The 11771-nt window shown below is 50.7% G+C and overlaps 27 non-coding genes across 27 annotated transcripts; all 27 read left to right on the forward strand.

Moving 5' to 3' along the window:
* The first annotated feature begins 282 nt into the window (after window positions 1-282).
* LOC123175760 (5S ribosomal RNA) lies at window positions 283-401 on the forward strand. Its single transcript, XR_006488124.1, has one exon. It is a non-coding gene; the product is annotated as a 5S ribosomal RNA (ribosomal RNA).
* A 301-nt stretch (window positions 402-702) lies between these two features.
* LOC123175737 (5S ribosomal RNA) lies at window positions 703-821 on the forward strand. Its single transcript, XR_006488103.1, has one exon. It is a non-coding gene; the product is annotated as a 5S ribosomal RNA (ribosomal RNA).
* A 302-nt stretch (window positions 822-1123) lies between these two features.
* LOC123175747 (5S ribosomal RNA) lies at window positions 1124-1242 on the forward strand. Its single transcript, XR_006488112.1, has one exon. It is a non-coding gene; the product is annotated as a 5S ribosomal RNA (ribosomal RNA).
* Window positions 1243-1543: 301 nt separating this feature from the next.
* Window positions 1544-1662, forward strand: LOC123175741 (5S ribosomal RNA). The gene has a single exon (XR_006488107.1). It is a non-coding gene; the product is annotated as a 5S ribosomal RNA (ribosomal RNA).
* A 301-nt stretch (window positions 1663-1963) lies between these two features.
* On the forward strand, window positions 1964-2082 carry LOC123175748 (5S ribosomal RNA). The gene has a single exon (XR_006488113.1). It is a non-coding gene; the product is annotated as a 5S ribosomal RNA (ribosomal RNA).
* A 301-nt stretch (window positions 2083-2383) lies between these two features.
* LOC123175749 (5S ribosomal RNA) lies at window positions 2384-2502 on the forward strand. Its single transcript, XR_006488114.1, has one exon. It is a non-coding gene; the product is annotated as a 5S ribosomal RNA (ribosomal RNA).
* A 301-nt stretch (window positions 2503-2803) lies between these two features.
* On the forward strand, window positions 2804-2922 carry LOC123175761 (5S ribosomal RNA). Its single transcript, XR_006488125.1, has one exon. It is a non-coding gene; the product is annotated as a 5S ribosomal RNA (ribosomal RNA).
* Window positions 2923-3223: 301 nt separating this feature from the next.
* Window positions 3224-3342, forward strand: LOC123175751 (5S ribosomal RNA). The gene has a single exon (XR_006488116.1). It is a non-coding gene; the product is annotated as a 5S ribosomal RNA (ribosomal RNA).
* Window positions 3343-3643: 301 nt separating this feature from the next.
* On the forward strand, window positions 3644-3762 carry LOC123175757 (5S ribosomal RNA). Its single transcript, XR_006488122.1, has one exon. It is a non-coding gene; the product is annotated as a 5S ribosomal RNA (ribosomal RNA).
* Window positions 3763-4063: 301 nt separating this feature from the next.
* LOC123175750 (5S ribosomal RNA) lies at window positions 4064-4182 on the forward strand. Its single transcript, XR_006488115.1, has one exon. It is a non-coding gene; the product is annotated as a 5S ribosomal RNA (ribosomal RNA).
* A 301-nt stretch (window positions 4183-4483) lies between these two features.
* Window positions 4484-4602, forward strand: LOC123175764 (5S ribosomal RNA). Its single transcript, XR_006488128.1, has one exon. It is a non-coding gene; the product is annotated as a 5S ribosomal RNA (ribosomal RNA).
* A 301-nt stretch (window positions 4603-4903) lies between these two features.
* On the forward strand, window positions 4904-5022 carry LOC123175742 (5S ribosomal RNA). Its single transcript, XR_006488108.1, has one exon. It is a non-coding gene; the product is annotated as a 5S ribosomal RNA (ribosomal RNA).
* Window positions 5023-5323: 301 nt separating this feature from the next.
* On the forward strand, window positions 5324-5442 carry LOC123175745 (5S ribosomal RNA). Its single transcript, XR_006488110.1, has one exon. It is a non-coding gene; the product is annotated as a 5S ribosomal RNA (ribosomal RNA).
* A 301-nt stretch (window positions 5443-5743) lies between these two features.
* LOC123175754 (5S ribosomal RNA) lies at window positions 5744-5862 on the forward strand. The gene has a single exon (XR_006488119.1). It is a non-coding gene; the product is annotated as a 5S ribosomal RNA (ribosomal RNA).
* A 301-nt stretch (window positions 5863-6163) lies between these two features.
* LOC123175752 (5S ribosomal RNA) lies at window positions 6164-6282 on the forward strand. Its single transcript, XR_006488117.1, has one exon. It is a non-coding gene; the product is annotated as a 5S ribosomal RNA (ribosomal RNA).
* Window positions 6283-6583: 301 nt separating this feature from the next.
* On the forward strand, window positions 6584-6702 carry LOC123175762 (5S ribosomal RNA). Its single transcript, XR_006488126.1, has one exon. It is a non-coding gene; the product is annotated as a 5S ribosomal RNA (ribosomal RNA).
* Window positions 6703-7003: 301 nt separating this feature from the next.
* Window positions 7004-7121, forward strand: LOC123175763 (5S ribosomal RNA). Its single transcript, XR_006488127.1, has one exon. It is a non-coding gene; the product is annotated as a 5S ribosomal RNA (ribosomal RNA).
* A 301-nt stretch (window positions 7122-7422) lies between these two features.
* Window positions 7423-7541, forward strand: LOC123175753 (5S ribosomal RNA). Its single transcript, XR_006488118.1, has one exon. It is a non-coding gene; the product is annotated as a 5S ribosomal RNA (ribosomal RNA).
* A 301-nt stretch (window positions 7542-7842) lies between these two features.
* On the forward strand, window positions 7843-7961 carry LOC123175755 (5S ribosomal RNA). The gene has a single exon (XR_006488120.1). It is a non-coding gene; the product is annotated as a 5S ribosomal RNA (ribosomal RNA).
* Window positions 7962-8262: 301 nt separating this feature from the next.
* On the forward strand, window positions 8263-8381 carry LOC123175765 (5S ribosomal RNA). The gene has a single exon (XR_006488129.1). It is a non-coding gene; the product is annotated as a 5S ribosomal RNA (ribosomal RNA).
* Window positions 8382-8825: 444 nt separating this feature from the next.
* LOC123175746 (5S ribosomal RNA) lies at window positions 8826-8944 on the forward strand. Its single transcript, XR_006488111.1, has one exon. It is a non-coding gene; the product is annotated as a 5S ribosomal RNA (ribosomal RNA).
* A 301-nt stretch (window positions 8945-9245) lies between these two features.
* LOC123175738 (5S ribosomal RNA) lies at window positions 9246-9364 on the forward strand. The gene has a single exon (XR_006488104.1). It is a non-coding gene; the product is annotated as a 5S ribosomal RNA (ribosomal RNA).
* A 301-nt stretch (window positions 9365-9665) lies between these two features.
* On the forward strand, window positions 9666-9784 carry LOC123175739 (5S ribosomal RNA). Its single transcript, XR_006488105.1, has one exon. It is a non-coding gene; the product is annotated as a 5S ribosomal RNA (ribosomal RNA).
* A 301-nt stretch (window positions 9785-10085) lies between these two features.
* Window positions 10086-10204, forward strand: LOC123175740 (5S ribosomal RNA). Its single transcript, XR_006488106.1, has one exon. It is a non-coding gene; the product is annotated as a 5S ribosomal RNA (ribosomal RNA).
* Window positions 10205-10505: 301 nt separating this feature from the next.
* Window positions 10506-10624, forward strand: LOC123175756 (5S ribosomal RNA). The gene has a single exon (XR_006488121.1). It is a non-coding gene; the product is annotated as a 5S ribosomal RNA (ribosomal RNA).
* A 301-nt stretch (window positions 10625-10925) lies between these two features.
* LOC123175758 (5S ribosomal RNA) lies at window positions 10926-11044 on the forward strand. The gene has a single exon (XR_006488123.1). It is a non-coding gene; the product is annotated as a 5S ribosomal RNA (ribosomal RNA).
* Window positions 11045-11344: 300 nt separating this feature from the next.
* LOC123175744 (5S ribosomal RNA) lies at window positions 11345-11463 on the forward strand. Its single transcript, XR_006488109.1, has one exon. It is a non-coding gene; the product is annotated as a 5S ribosomal RNA (ribosomal RNA).
* Window positions 11464-11771: the final 308 nt, after the last annotated feature.

An 11771-nucleotide genomic window follows, 5' to 3' on the forward strand; every position in this document is an offset into this window, starting at 1 on the left:
CGCGTGCAAAACAAAACGCACGAGCGCGACGTATGTTTAGCACGTTTTATTATTTTGCACGTTTACGGTAAGTTTTAGCTCGCTGCTCATTATTCACGCGTCTAGCGGCGGCAAGCGTGTTCTGAAAGGGGTCGAAATCATGGTAAATAGGCACTGGTGCAGTTGAACCGTGGTAAAACTCGTCTCCGTAGTTGAGCGGGAGCGGCCAAAGGAATGTGCAATCGTGTGTGTAGTGGAGCTGGGAGGGGCAAGCATAAGGGACGAAGACGGGGGTAACATGTCGGATGCGATCATACCAGCACTAAAGCACCGGATCCCATCAGAACTCCGAAGTTAAGCGTGCTTGGGCGAGAGTAGTACTAGGATGGGTGACCTCCTGGGAAGTCCTCCTATTGCATTCCCTTTTTAATTTTTTTGCACCGCGTGCAAAACAAAACGCACGAGCGCGACGTATGTTTAGCACGTTTTATTATTTTGCACGTTTACGGTAAGTTTTAGCTCGCTGCTCATTATTCACGCGTCTAGCGGCGGCAAGCGTGTTCTGAAAGGGGTCGAAACCATGGCAAATAGGCACTGGTGCAGTTGAACCGTGGTAAAACTCGTCTCCGTAGTTGAGCGGGAGCGGCCAAAGGAATGTGCAATCGTGTGTGTAGTGGAGCTGGGAGGGGCAAGCATAAGGGACGAAGACGGGGGTAACACGTCGGATGCGATCATACCAGCACTAAAGCACCGGATCCCATCAGAACTCCGAAGTTAAGCGTGCTTGGGCGAGAGTAGTACTAGGATGGGTGACCTCCTGGGAAGTCCTCGTGTTGCATTCCCTTTTTAATTTTTTTTGCACCGCGTGCAAAACAAAACGCACGAGCGCGACGTATGTTTAGCACGTTTTATTATTTTGCACGTTTACGGTAAGTTTTAGCTCGCTGCTCATTATTCACGCGTCTAGCGGCGGCAAGCGTGTTCTGAAAGGGGTCGAAACCATGGTAAATAGGCACTGGTGCAGTTGAACCGTGGTAAAACTCGTCTCCGTAGTTGAGCGGGAGCGGCCAAAGGAATGTGCAATCGTGTGTGTAGTGGAGCTGGGAGGGGCAAGCATAAGGGACGAAGACGGGGGTAACATGTCGGATGCGATCATACCAGCACTAAAGCACCGGATCCCATCAGAACTCCGAAGTTAAGCGTGCTTGGGCGAGAGTAGTACTGGGATGGGTGACCTCCTGGGAAGTCCTCGTGTTGCGTTCCCTTTTTAATTTTTTTGCACTGCGTGCAAAACAAAACGCACGAGCGCGACGTATGTTTAGCACGTTTTATTATTTTGCACGTTTACGGTAAGTTTTAGCTCGCTGCTCATTATTCACGCGTCTAGCGGCGGCAAGCGTGTTCTGAAAGGGGTCGAAACCATGGTAAATAGGCACTGGTGCAGTTGAACCGTGGTAAAACTCGTCTCCGTAGTTGAGCGGGAGCGGCCAAAGGAATGTGCAATCGTGTGTGTAGTGGAGCTGGGAGGGGCAAGCATAAGGGACGAAGACGGGGGTAACATGTCGGATGCGATCATACCAGCACTAAAGCACCGGATCCCATCAGAACTCCGAAGTTAAGCGTGCTTGGGCGAGAGTAGTACTGGGATGGGTGACCTCCTGGGAAGTCCTCGTGTTGCATTCCCTTTTTAATTTTTTTGCACCGCGTGCAAAACAAAACGCACGAGCGCGACGTATGTTTAGCACGTTTTATTATTTTGCACGTGTACGGTAAGTTTTAGCTCGCTGCTCATTATTCACGCGTCTAGCGGCGGCAAGCGTGTTCTGAAAGGGGTCGAAACCATGGTAAATAGGCACTGGTGCAGTTGAACCGTGGTAAAACTCGTCTCCGTAGTTGAGCGGGAGCGGCCAAAGGAATGTGCAATCGTGTGTGTAGTGGAGCTGGGAGGGGCAAGCATAAGGGACGAAGACGGGGGTAACATGTCGGATGCGATCATACCAGCACTAAAGCACCGGATCCCATCAGAACTCCGAAGTTAAGCGTGCTTGGGCGAGAGTAGTACTAGGATGGGTGACCTCCTGCGAAGTCCTCGTGTTGCATTCCCTTTTTAATTTTTTTGCACCGCGTGCAAAACAAAACGCACGAGCGCGACGTATGTTTAGCACGTTTTATTATTTTGCACGTTTACGGTAAGTTTTAGCTCGCTGCTCATTATTCACGCGTCTAGCGGCGGCAAGCGTGTTCTGAAAGGGGTCGAAACCATGGTAAATAGGAACTGGTGCAGTTGAACCGTGGTAAAACTCGTCTCCGTAGTTGAGCGGGAGCGGCCAAAGGAATGTGCAATCGTGTGTGTAGTGGAGCTGGGAGGGGCAAGCATAAGGGACGAAGACGGGGGTAACATGTCGGATGCGATCATACCAGCACTAAAGCACCGGATCCCATCAGAACTCCGAAGTTAAGCGTGCTTGGGCGAGAGTAGTACTAGGATGGGTGACCTCCTGGGAAGTCCTCGTGTTGCATTCCCTTTTTAATTTTTTTGCACCGCGTGCAAAACAAAACGCACGAGCGCGACGTATGTTTAGCACGTTTTATTATTTTGCACGTTTACGGTAAGTTTTAGCTCGCTGCTCATTATTCACGCGTCTAGCGGCGGCAAGCGTGTTCTGAAAGGGGTCGAAACCATGGTAAAAAGGCACTGGTGCAGTTGAACCGTGGTAAAACTCGTCTCCGTAGTTGAGCGGGAGCGGCCAAAGGAATGTGCAATCGTGTGTGTAGTGGATCTGGGAGGGGCAAGCATAAGGGACGAAGACGGGGGCAACATGTCGGATGCGATCATACCAGCACTAAAGCACCGGATCCCATCAGAACTCCGAAGTTAAGCGTGCTTGGGCGAGAGTAGTACTAGGATGGGTGACCTCCTGGGAAGTCCTCGTGTTGCATTCCCTTTTTAATTTTTTTGCACCGCGTGCAAAACAAAACGCACGAGCGCGACGTATGTTTAGCACGTTTTATTATTTTGCACGTTTACGGTAAGTTTTAGCTCGCTGCTCATTATTCACGCGTCTAGCGGCGGCAAGCATGTTTTGAAAGGGGTCGAAACCATGGCAAATAGGCACTGGTGCAGTTGAACCGTGGTAAAACTCGTCTCCGTAGTTGAGCGGGAGCGGCCAAAGGAATGTGCAATCGTGTGTGTAGTGGAGCTGGGAGGGGCAAGCATAAGGGACGAAGACGGGGGTAACATGTCGGATGCGATCATACCAGCACTAAAGCACCGGATCCCATCAGAGCTCCGAAGTTAAGCGTGCTTGGGCGAGAGTAGTACTAGGATGGGTGACCTCCTGGGAAGTCCTCGTGTTGCATTCCCTTTTTAATTTTTTTGCACCGCGTGCAAAACAAAACGCACGAGCGCGACGTACGTTTAGCACGTTCTATTATTTTGCACGTTTACGGTAAGTTTTAGCTCGCTGCTCATTATTCACGCGTCTAGCGGCGGCAAGCGTGTTCTGAAAGGGGTCGAAACCATGGTAAATAGGCACTGGTGCAGTTGAACCGTGGTAAAACTCGTCTCCGTAGTTGAGCGGGAGCGGCCAAAGTAATGTGCAATCGTGTGTGTAGTGGAGCTGCGAGGGGCAAGCATAAGGGACGAAGACGGGGGTAACATGTCGGATGCGATCATACCAGCACTAAAGCACCGGATCCCATCAGAGCTCCAAAGTTAAGCGTGCTTGGGCGAGAGTAGTACTAGGATGGGTGACCTCCTGGGAAGTCCTCGTGTTGCATTCCCTTTTTAATTTTTTTGCACCGCGTGCAAAACAAAACGCACGAGCGCGACGTACGTTTAGCACGTTCTATTATTTTGCACGTTTACGGTAAGTTTTAGCTCGCTGCTCATTATTCACGCGTCTAGCGGCGGCAAGCGTGTTCTGAAAGGGGTCGAAACCATGGTAAATAGGCACTGGTGCAGTTGAACCGTGGTAAAACTCGTCTCCGTAGTTGAGCGGGAGCGGCCAAAGGAATGTGCAATCGTGTGTGTAGTGGAGCTGGGAGGGGCAAGCATAAGGGACGAAGACGGGGGTAACATGTCGGATGCGATCATACCAGCACTAAAGCACCGGATCCCATCAGAACTCCGAAGTTAAGCGTGCTTGGGCGAGAGTAGTACTAGGATGGGTGACCTCCTGGGAAGTCCTCGTTTTGCATTCCCTTTTTAATTTTTTTGCACCGCGTGCAAAACAAAACGCACGAGCGCGACGTACGTTTAGCACGTTCTATTATTTTGCACGTTTACGGTAAGTTTTAGCTCGCTGCTCATTATTCACGCGTCTAGCGGCGGCAAGCGTGTTCTGAAAGGGGTCGAAACCATGGTAAATAGGCACTGGTGCAGTTGAACCGTGGTAAAACTCGTCTCCGTAGTTGAGCGGGAGCGGCCAAAGGAATGTGCAATCGTGTGTGTAGTGGAGCTGGGAGGGGCAAGCATAAGGGACGAAGACGGGGGTAACATGTCGGATGCGATCATACCAGCACTAAAGCACCGGATCCCATCAGAACTCCGAAGTTAAGCGTGCTTGGGCGAGAGTAGTACTAGGATGGGTGACCTCCTGGGAAGTCCTCGTGTTGCATTCCCTTTTTAATTTTTTTGCATCGCGTGCAAAACAAAACGCACGAGCGCGACGTATGTTTAGCACGTTTTATTATTTTGCACGTTTACGGTAAGTTTTAGCTCGCTGCTCATTATTCACGCGTCTAGCGGCGGCAAGCGTGTTCTGAAAGGGGTCGAAACCATGGTAAATAGGCACTGGTGCAGTTGAACCGTGGTAAAACTCGTCTCCGTAGTTGAGCGGGAGCGGCCAAAGGAATGTTCAATCGTGTGTGTAGTGGAGCTGGGAGGGGCAAGCATAAGGGACGAAGACGGGGGCAACATGTCGGATGTGATCATACCAGCACTAAAGCACCGGATCCCATCAGAACTCCGAAGTTAAGCGTGCTTGGGCGAGAGTAGTACTAGGATGGGTGACCTCCTGGGAAGTCCTCGTGTTGCATTCCCTTTTTAATTTTTTTGCACCGTGTGCAAAACAAAACGCACGAGCGCGACGTATGTTTAGCACGTTTTATTATTTTGCACGTTTACGGTAAGTTTTAGCTCGCTGCTCATTATTCACGCGTCTAGCGGCGGCAAGCGTGTTCTGAAAGGGGTCGAAACCATGGTAAATAGGCACTGGTGCAGTTGAACCGTGGTAAAACTCGTCTCCGTAGTTGAGCGGGAGCGGCCAAAGGAATGTTCAATCGTGTGTGTAGTGGAGCTGGGAGGGGCAAGCATAAGGGACGAAGACGGGGGCAACATGTCGGATGCGATCATACCAGCATTAAAGCACCGGATCCCATCAGAACTCCGAAGTTAAGCGTGCTTGGGCGAGAGTAGTACTAGGATGGGTGACCTCCTGGGAAGTCCTCGTGTTGCATTCCCTTTTTAATTTTTTTGCACCGCGTGCAAAACAAAACGCACGAGCGCGACGTATGTTTAGCACGTTTTATTATTTTGCACGTTTACGGTAAGTTTTAGCTCGCTGCTCATTATTCACGCGTCTAGCGGCGGCAAGCGTGTTCTGAAAGGGGTCGAAACCATGGCAAATAGGCACTGGTGCAGTTGAACCGTGGTAAAACTCGTCTCCGTAGTTGAGCGGGAGCGGCCAAAGGAATGTGCAATCGTGTGTGTAGTGGAGCTGGGAGGGGCAAGCATAAGGGACGAAGACGGGGGTAACATGTCCGATGCGATCATACCAGCACTAAAGCACCGGATCCCATCAGAACTCCGAAGTTAAGCGTGCTTGGGCGAGAGTAGTACTAGGATGGGTGACCTCCTGGGAAGTCCTCGTGTTGCATTCCCTTTTTAATTTTTTTGCACCGCGTGCAAAACAAAACGCACGAGCGCGACGTATGTTTAGCACGTTTTATTATTTTGCACGTTTACGGTAAGTTTTAGCTCGCAGCTCATTATTCACGCGTCTAGCGGCGGCAAGCGTGTTTTGAAAGGGGTCGAAACCATGGCAAATAGGCACTGGTGCAGTTGAACCGTGGTAAAACTCGTCTCCGTAGTTGAGCGGGAGCGGCCAAAGGAATGTGCAATCGTGTGTGTAGTGGAGCTGGGAGGGGAAAGCATAAGGGACGAAGACGGGGGTAACATGTCGGATGCGATCATACCAGCACTAAAGCACCGGATCCCATCAGAGCTCCGAAGTTAAGCGTGCTTGGGCGAGAGTAGTACTAGGATGGGTGACCTCCTGGGAAGTCCTCGTGTTGCATTCCCTTTTTAATTTTTTTGCACCGCGTGCAAAACAAAACGCACGAGCGCGACGTATGTTTAGCACGTTTTATTATTTTGCACGTTTACGGTAAGTTTTAGCTCGCTGCTCATTATTCACGCGTCTAGCGGCGGCAAGCGTGTTCTGAAAGGGGTCGAAACCATGGCAAATAGGCACTGGTGCAGTTGAACCGTGGTAAAACTCGTCTCCGTAGTTGAGCGGGAGCGGCCAAAGGAATGTGCAATCGTGTGTGTAGTGGAGCTGGGAGGGGTAAGCATAAGGGACGAAGACGGGGGTAACATGTCGGATGTGATCATACCAGCACTAAAGCACCGGATCCCATCAGAACTCCGAAGTTAAGCGTGCTTGGGCGAGAGTAGTACTAGGATGGGTGACCTCCTGGGAAGTCCTCTTGTTGCATTCCTTTTTTAATTTTTTTGCACCGCGTGCAAAACAAAACGCACGAGCGCGACGTATGTTTAGCACGTTTTATTATTTTGCACGTTTACGGTAAGTTTTAGCTCGCTGCTCATTATTCACGCGTCTAGCGGCGGCAAGCGTGTTCTGAAAGGGGTCGAAACCATGGCAAATAGGCACTGGTGCAGTTGAACCGTGGTAAAACTCGTCTCCGTAGTTGAGCGGGAGCGGCCAAAGGAATGTGCAATCGTGTGTGTAGTGGAGCTGGGAGGGGCAAGCATAAGGGACGAAGACGGGGGTAACATGTCGGATGCGATCATACCAGCACTAAAGCACCGGATCCCATCAGAACTCCGAAGTTAAGCGTGCTTGGCGAGAGTAGTACTAGGATGGGTGACCTCCTGGGAAGTCCTCGTGTTGCATTCCCTTTTTAATTTTTTTGCGACGCGTGCAAAACAAAACGCACGAGCGCGACGTATGTTTAGCACGTTTTATTATTTTGCACGTTTACGGTAAGTTTTAGCTCGCTGCTCATTATTCACGCGTCTAGCGGCGGCAAGCGTGTTCTGAAAGGGGTCGAAACAATGGCAAATAAGCACTGGTGCAGTTGAACCGTGGTAAAACTCGTCTCCGTAGTTGAGCGGGAGCGGCCAAAGGAATGTGCAATCGTGTGTGTAGTGGAGCTGGGAGGGGCAAGCATAAGGGACGAAGACGGGGGTAACATGTCGGATGCGATCATACCAGCACTAAAGCACCAGATCCCATCAGAACTCCGAAGTTAAGCGTGCTTGGGCGAGAGTAGTACTAGGATGGGTGACCTCCTGGGAAGTCCTCGTGTTGCATTCCCTTTTTAATTTTTTTGCACCGCGTGCAAAACAAAACGCACGAGCGCGACGTATGTTTAGCACGTTTTATTATTTTGCACGTTTACGGTAAGTTTTAGCTCGCTGCTCATTATTCACGCGTCTAGCGGCGGCAAGCGTGTTCTGAAAGGGGTCGAAACGATGGTAAATAGGCACTGGTGCAGTTGAACCGTGGTAAAACTCGTCTCCGTAGTTGAGCGGGAGCGGCCAAAGGAATGTGCAATCGTGTGTGTAGTGGAGCTGGGAGGGGCAAGCATAAGGGACGAAGACGGGGGTAACATGTCGGATGTGCTCATACCAGCACTAAAGCACCGGATCCCATCAGAACTCCGAAGTTAAGCGTGCTTGGGCGAGAGTAGTACTAGGATGGGTGACCTCCTGGGAAGTCCTCGTGTTGCATTCCCTTTTTAATTTTTTTGCACCGCGTGCAAAACAAAACGCACGAGCGCGACGTATGTTTAGCACGTTTTATTATTTTGCACGTTTACGGTAAGTTTTAGCTCGCTGCTCATTATTCACGCGTCTAGCGGCGGCAAGCGTGTTCTGAAAGGGGTCGAAACCATGGTAAATAGGCACTGGTGCAGTTGAACCGTGGTAAAACTCGTCTCCGTAGTTGAGCGGGAGCGGCCAAAGGAATGTGCAATCGTGTGTGTAGTGGAGCTGGGAGGGGCAAGCATAAGGGACGAAGACGGGGGTAACATGTCGGATGCGATCATACCAGCACTAAAGCACCGGATCCCATCAGAACTCCGAAGTTAAGCGTGCTTGGGCGAGAGTAGTACTAGGATGGGTGACCTCCTGGGAAGTCCTCGTGTTGCATTCCCTTTTTAATTTTTTTGCACCGCGTGCAAAACAAAACGCACGAGCGCGACGTATGTTTAGCAGGTTTTATTATTTTGCACGTTTACGGTAAGTTTTAGCTCGCTGCTCATTATTCACGCGTCTAGCGGCGGCAAGCGTGTTCTGAAAGGGGTCGAAACCATGGTACGTGCAAAACAAAACGCACGAGCGCGACGTATGTTTAGCACGTTTTATTATTTTGCGCGTTTACGGTAAGTTTTAGCTCGCTACTCATTATTCACGCGTCTAGCGGCGGCAAGCGTGTTCTGAAAGGGGTCGAAACCATGGTAAATAGGCACTGGTGCAGTTGAACCGTGGTAAAACTCGTCTCCGTAGTTGAGCGGGAGCGGCCAAAGGAATGTGCAATCGTGTGTGTAGTGGAGCTGGGAGGGGCAAGCATAAGGGACGAAGACGGGGGTAACACGTCGGATGCGATCATACCAGCACTAGAGCACCGGATCCCATCAGAACTCCGAAGTTAAGCGTGCTTGGGCGAGAGTAGTACTAGGATGGGTGACCTCCTGGGAAGTCCTCGTGTTGCATTCCCTTTTTAATTTTTTTGCACCGCGTGCAAAACAAAACGCACGAGCGCGACGTATGTTTAGCACGTTTTATTATTTTGCACGTTTACGGTAAGTTTTAGCTCGCTGCTCATTATTCACGCGTCTAGCGGCGGCAAGCGTGTTCTGAAAGGGGTCGAAACCATGGTAAATAGGCACTGGTGCAGTTGAACCGTGGTAAAACTCGTCTCCGTAGTTGAGCGGGAGCGGCCAAAGGAATGTGCAATCGTGTGTGTAGTGGAGCTGGGAGGGGCAAGCATAAGGGACGAAGACGGGGGTAACATGTCGGATGCGATCATACCAGCACTAAAGCACCGGATCCCATCAGAACTCCGAAGTTAAGCGTGCTTGGGCGAGAGTAGTACTAGGATGGGTGACCTCCTGGGAAGTCCTCGTGTTGCATTCCCTTTTTAATTCTTTTGCACCGCGTGCAAAACAAAACGCACGAGCGCGACGTACGTTTAGCACGTTTTATTATTTTGCACGTTTACGGTAAGTTTTAGCTCGCTGCTCATTATTCACGCGTCTAGCGGCGGCAAGCGTGTTCTGAAAGGGGTCGAAACCATGGTAAATAGGCACTGGTGCAGTTGAACCGTGGTAAAACTCGTCTCCGTAGTTGAGCGGGAGCGGCCAAAGGAATGTGCAATCGTGTGTGTAGTGGAGCTGGGAGGGGCAAGCATAAGGGACGAAGACGGGGGTAACATGTCGGATGCGATCATACCAGCACTAAAGCACCGGATCCCATCAGAACTCCGAAGTTAAGCGTGCTTGGGCGAGAGTAGTACTAGGATGGGTGACCTCCTGGGAAGTCCTCGTGTTGCATTCCCTTTTTAATTTTTTTGCATCGCGTGCAAAACAAAACGCACGAGCGCGACGTATGTTTAGCACGTTTTATTATTTTGCACGTTTACGGTAAGTTTTAGCTCGCTGCTCATTATTCACGCGTCTAGCGGCGGCAAGCGTGTTCTGAAAGGGGTCGAAACCATGGTAAATAGGCACTGGTGCAGTTGAACCGTGGTAAAACTCGTCTCCGTAGTTGAGCGGGAGCGGCCAAAGAAATGTGCAATCGTGTGTGTAGTGGAGCTGGGAGGGGCAAGCATAAGGGACGAAGACGGGGGTAACATGTCGGATGCGATCATACCAGCACTAAAGCACCGGATCCCATCAGAACTCCGAAGTTAAGCGTGCTTGGGCGAGAGTAGTACTAGGATGGGTGACCTCCTGGGAAGTCCTCGTGTTGCATTCCCTATTTAATTTTTTTGCACCGCGTGCAAAACAAAACGCACGAGCGCGACGTATGTTTAGCACGTTTTATTATTTTGCACGTTTACGGTAAGTTTTAGCTCGCTGCTCATTATTCACGCGTCTAGCGGCGGCAAGCGTGTTCTGAAAGGGGTCGAAACCATGGTAAATAGGCACTGGTGCAGTTGAACCGTGGTAAAACTCGTCTCCGTAGTTGAGCGGGAGCGGCCAAAGGAATGTGCAATCGTGTGTGTAGTGGAGCTGGGAGGGGCAAGCATAAGGGACGAAGACGGGGGTAACATGTCGGATGCGATCATACCAGCACTAAAACACCGGATCCCATCAGAACTCCGAAGTTAAGCGTGCTTGGGCGAGACTAGTATTAGGATGGGTGACCTCCTGGGAAGTCCTCGTGTTGCATTCCCTTTTTAATTTTTTTGCACCGCGTGCAAAACAAAACGCACGAGCGCGACGTATGTTTAGCACGTTTTATTATTTTGCACGTTTACGGTAAGTTTTAGCTCGCTGCTCATTATTCACGCGTCTAGCGGCGGCAAGCGTGTTCTGAAAGGGGTCGAAACCATGGTAAATAGGCACTGGTGCAGTTGAACCGTGGTAAAACTCGTCTCCGTAGTTGAGCGGGAGCGGCCAAAGGAATGTGCAATCGTGTGTGTAGTGGAGCTGGGAGGGGCAAGCATAAGGGACGAAGACGGGGGTAACATGTCGGATGCGATCATACCAGCACTAAAGCACCGTATCCCATCAGAACTTCGAAGTTAAGCGTGCTTGGGCGAGAGTAGTACTAGGATGGGTGACCTCGTGGGAAGTCCTCGTGTTGCATTCCCTTTTTAATTTTTTTGCACCGCGTGCAAAACAAAACGCACGAGCGCGACGTATGTTTAGCACGTTTTATTATTTTGCACGTTTACGGTAAGTTTTAGCTCGCTGCTCATTATTCACGCGTCTAGCGGCGGCAAGCGTGTTCTGAAAGGGGTCGAAACCATGGTAAATAGGCACTGGTGCAGTTGAACCGTGGTAAAACTCGTCTCCGTAGTTGAGCGGGAGCGGCCAAAGGAATGTGCAATCGTGTGTGTAGTGGAGCTGGGAGGGGCAAGCATAAGGGACGAAGACGGGGGTAAATGTCGGATGTGATCATACCAGCACTAAAGCACCGGATCCCATCAGAACTCCGAAGTTAAGCGTGCTTGGGCGAGAGTAGTACTAGGATGGGTGACCTCCTGGGAAGTCCTCGTGTTGCATTCCCTTTTTAATTTTTTTGCACCGCGTGCAAAACAAAACGCACGAGCGCGACGTATGTTTAGCACGTTTTATTATTTTGCACGTTTACGGTAAGTTTTAGCTCGCTGCTCATTATTCACGCGTCTAGCGGCGGCAAGCGTGTTCTGAAAGGGGTCGAAACCATGGTAAATAGGCACTGGTGCAGTTGAACCGTGGTAAAACTCGTCTCCGTAGTTGAGCGGGAGCGGCCAAAGGAATGTGCAATCGTGTGTGTAGTGGAGCTGGGAGGGGCAAGCATAAGGGACGAAGACGGGGGTAACATGTCGGATGCG

Source organism: Triticum aestivum, unplaced genomic scaffold (genome assembly GCF_018294505.1).
Source record: "Triticum aestivum cultivar Chinese Spring unplaced genomic scaffold, IWGSC CS RefSeq v2.1 scaffold6443, whole genome shotgun sequence".
Classification (NCBI taxonomy): domain Eukaryota; kingdom Viridiplantae; phylum Streptophyta; class Magnoliopsida; order Poales; family Poaceae; genus Triticum; species Triticum aestivum.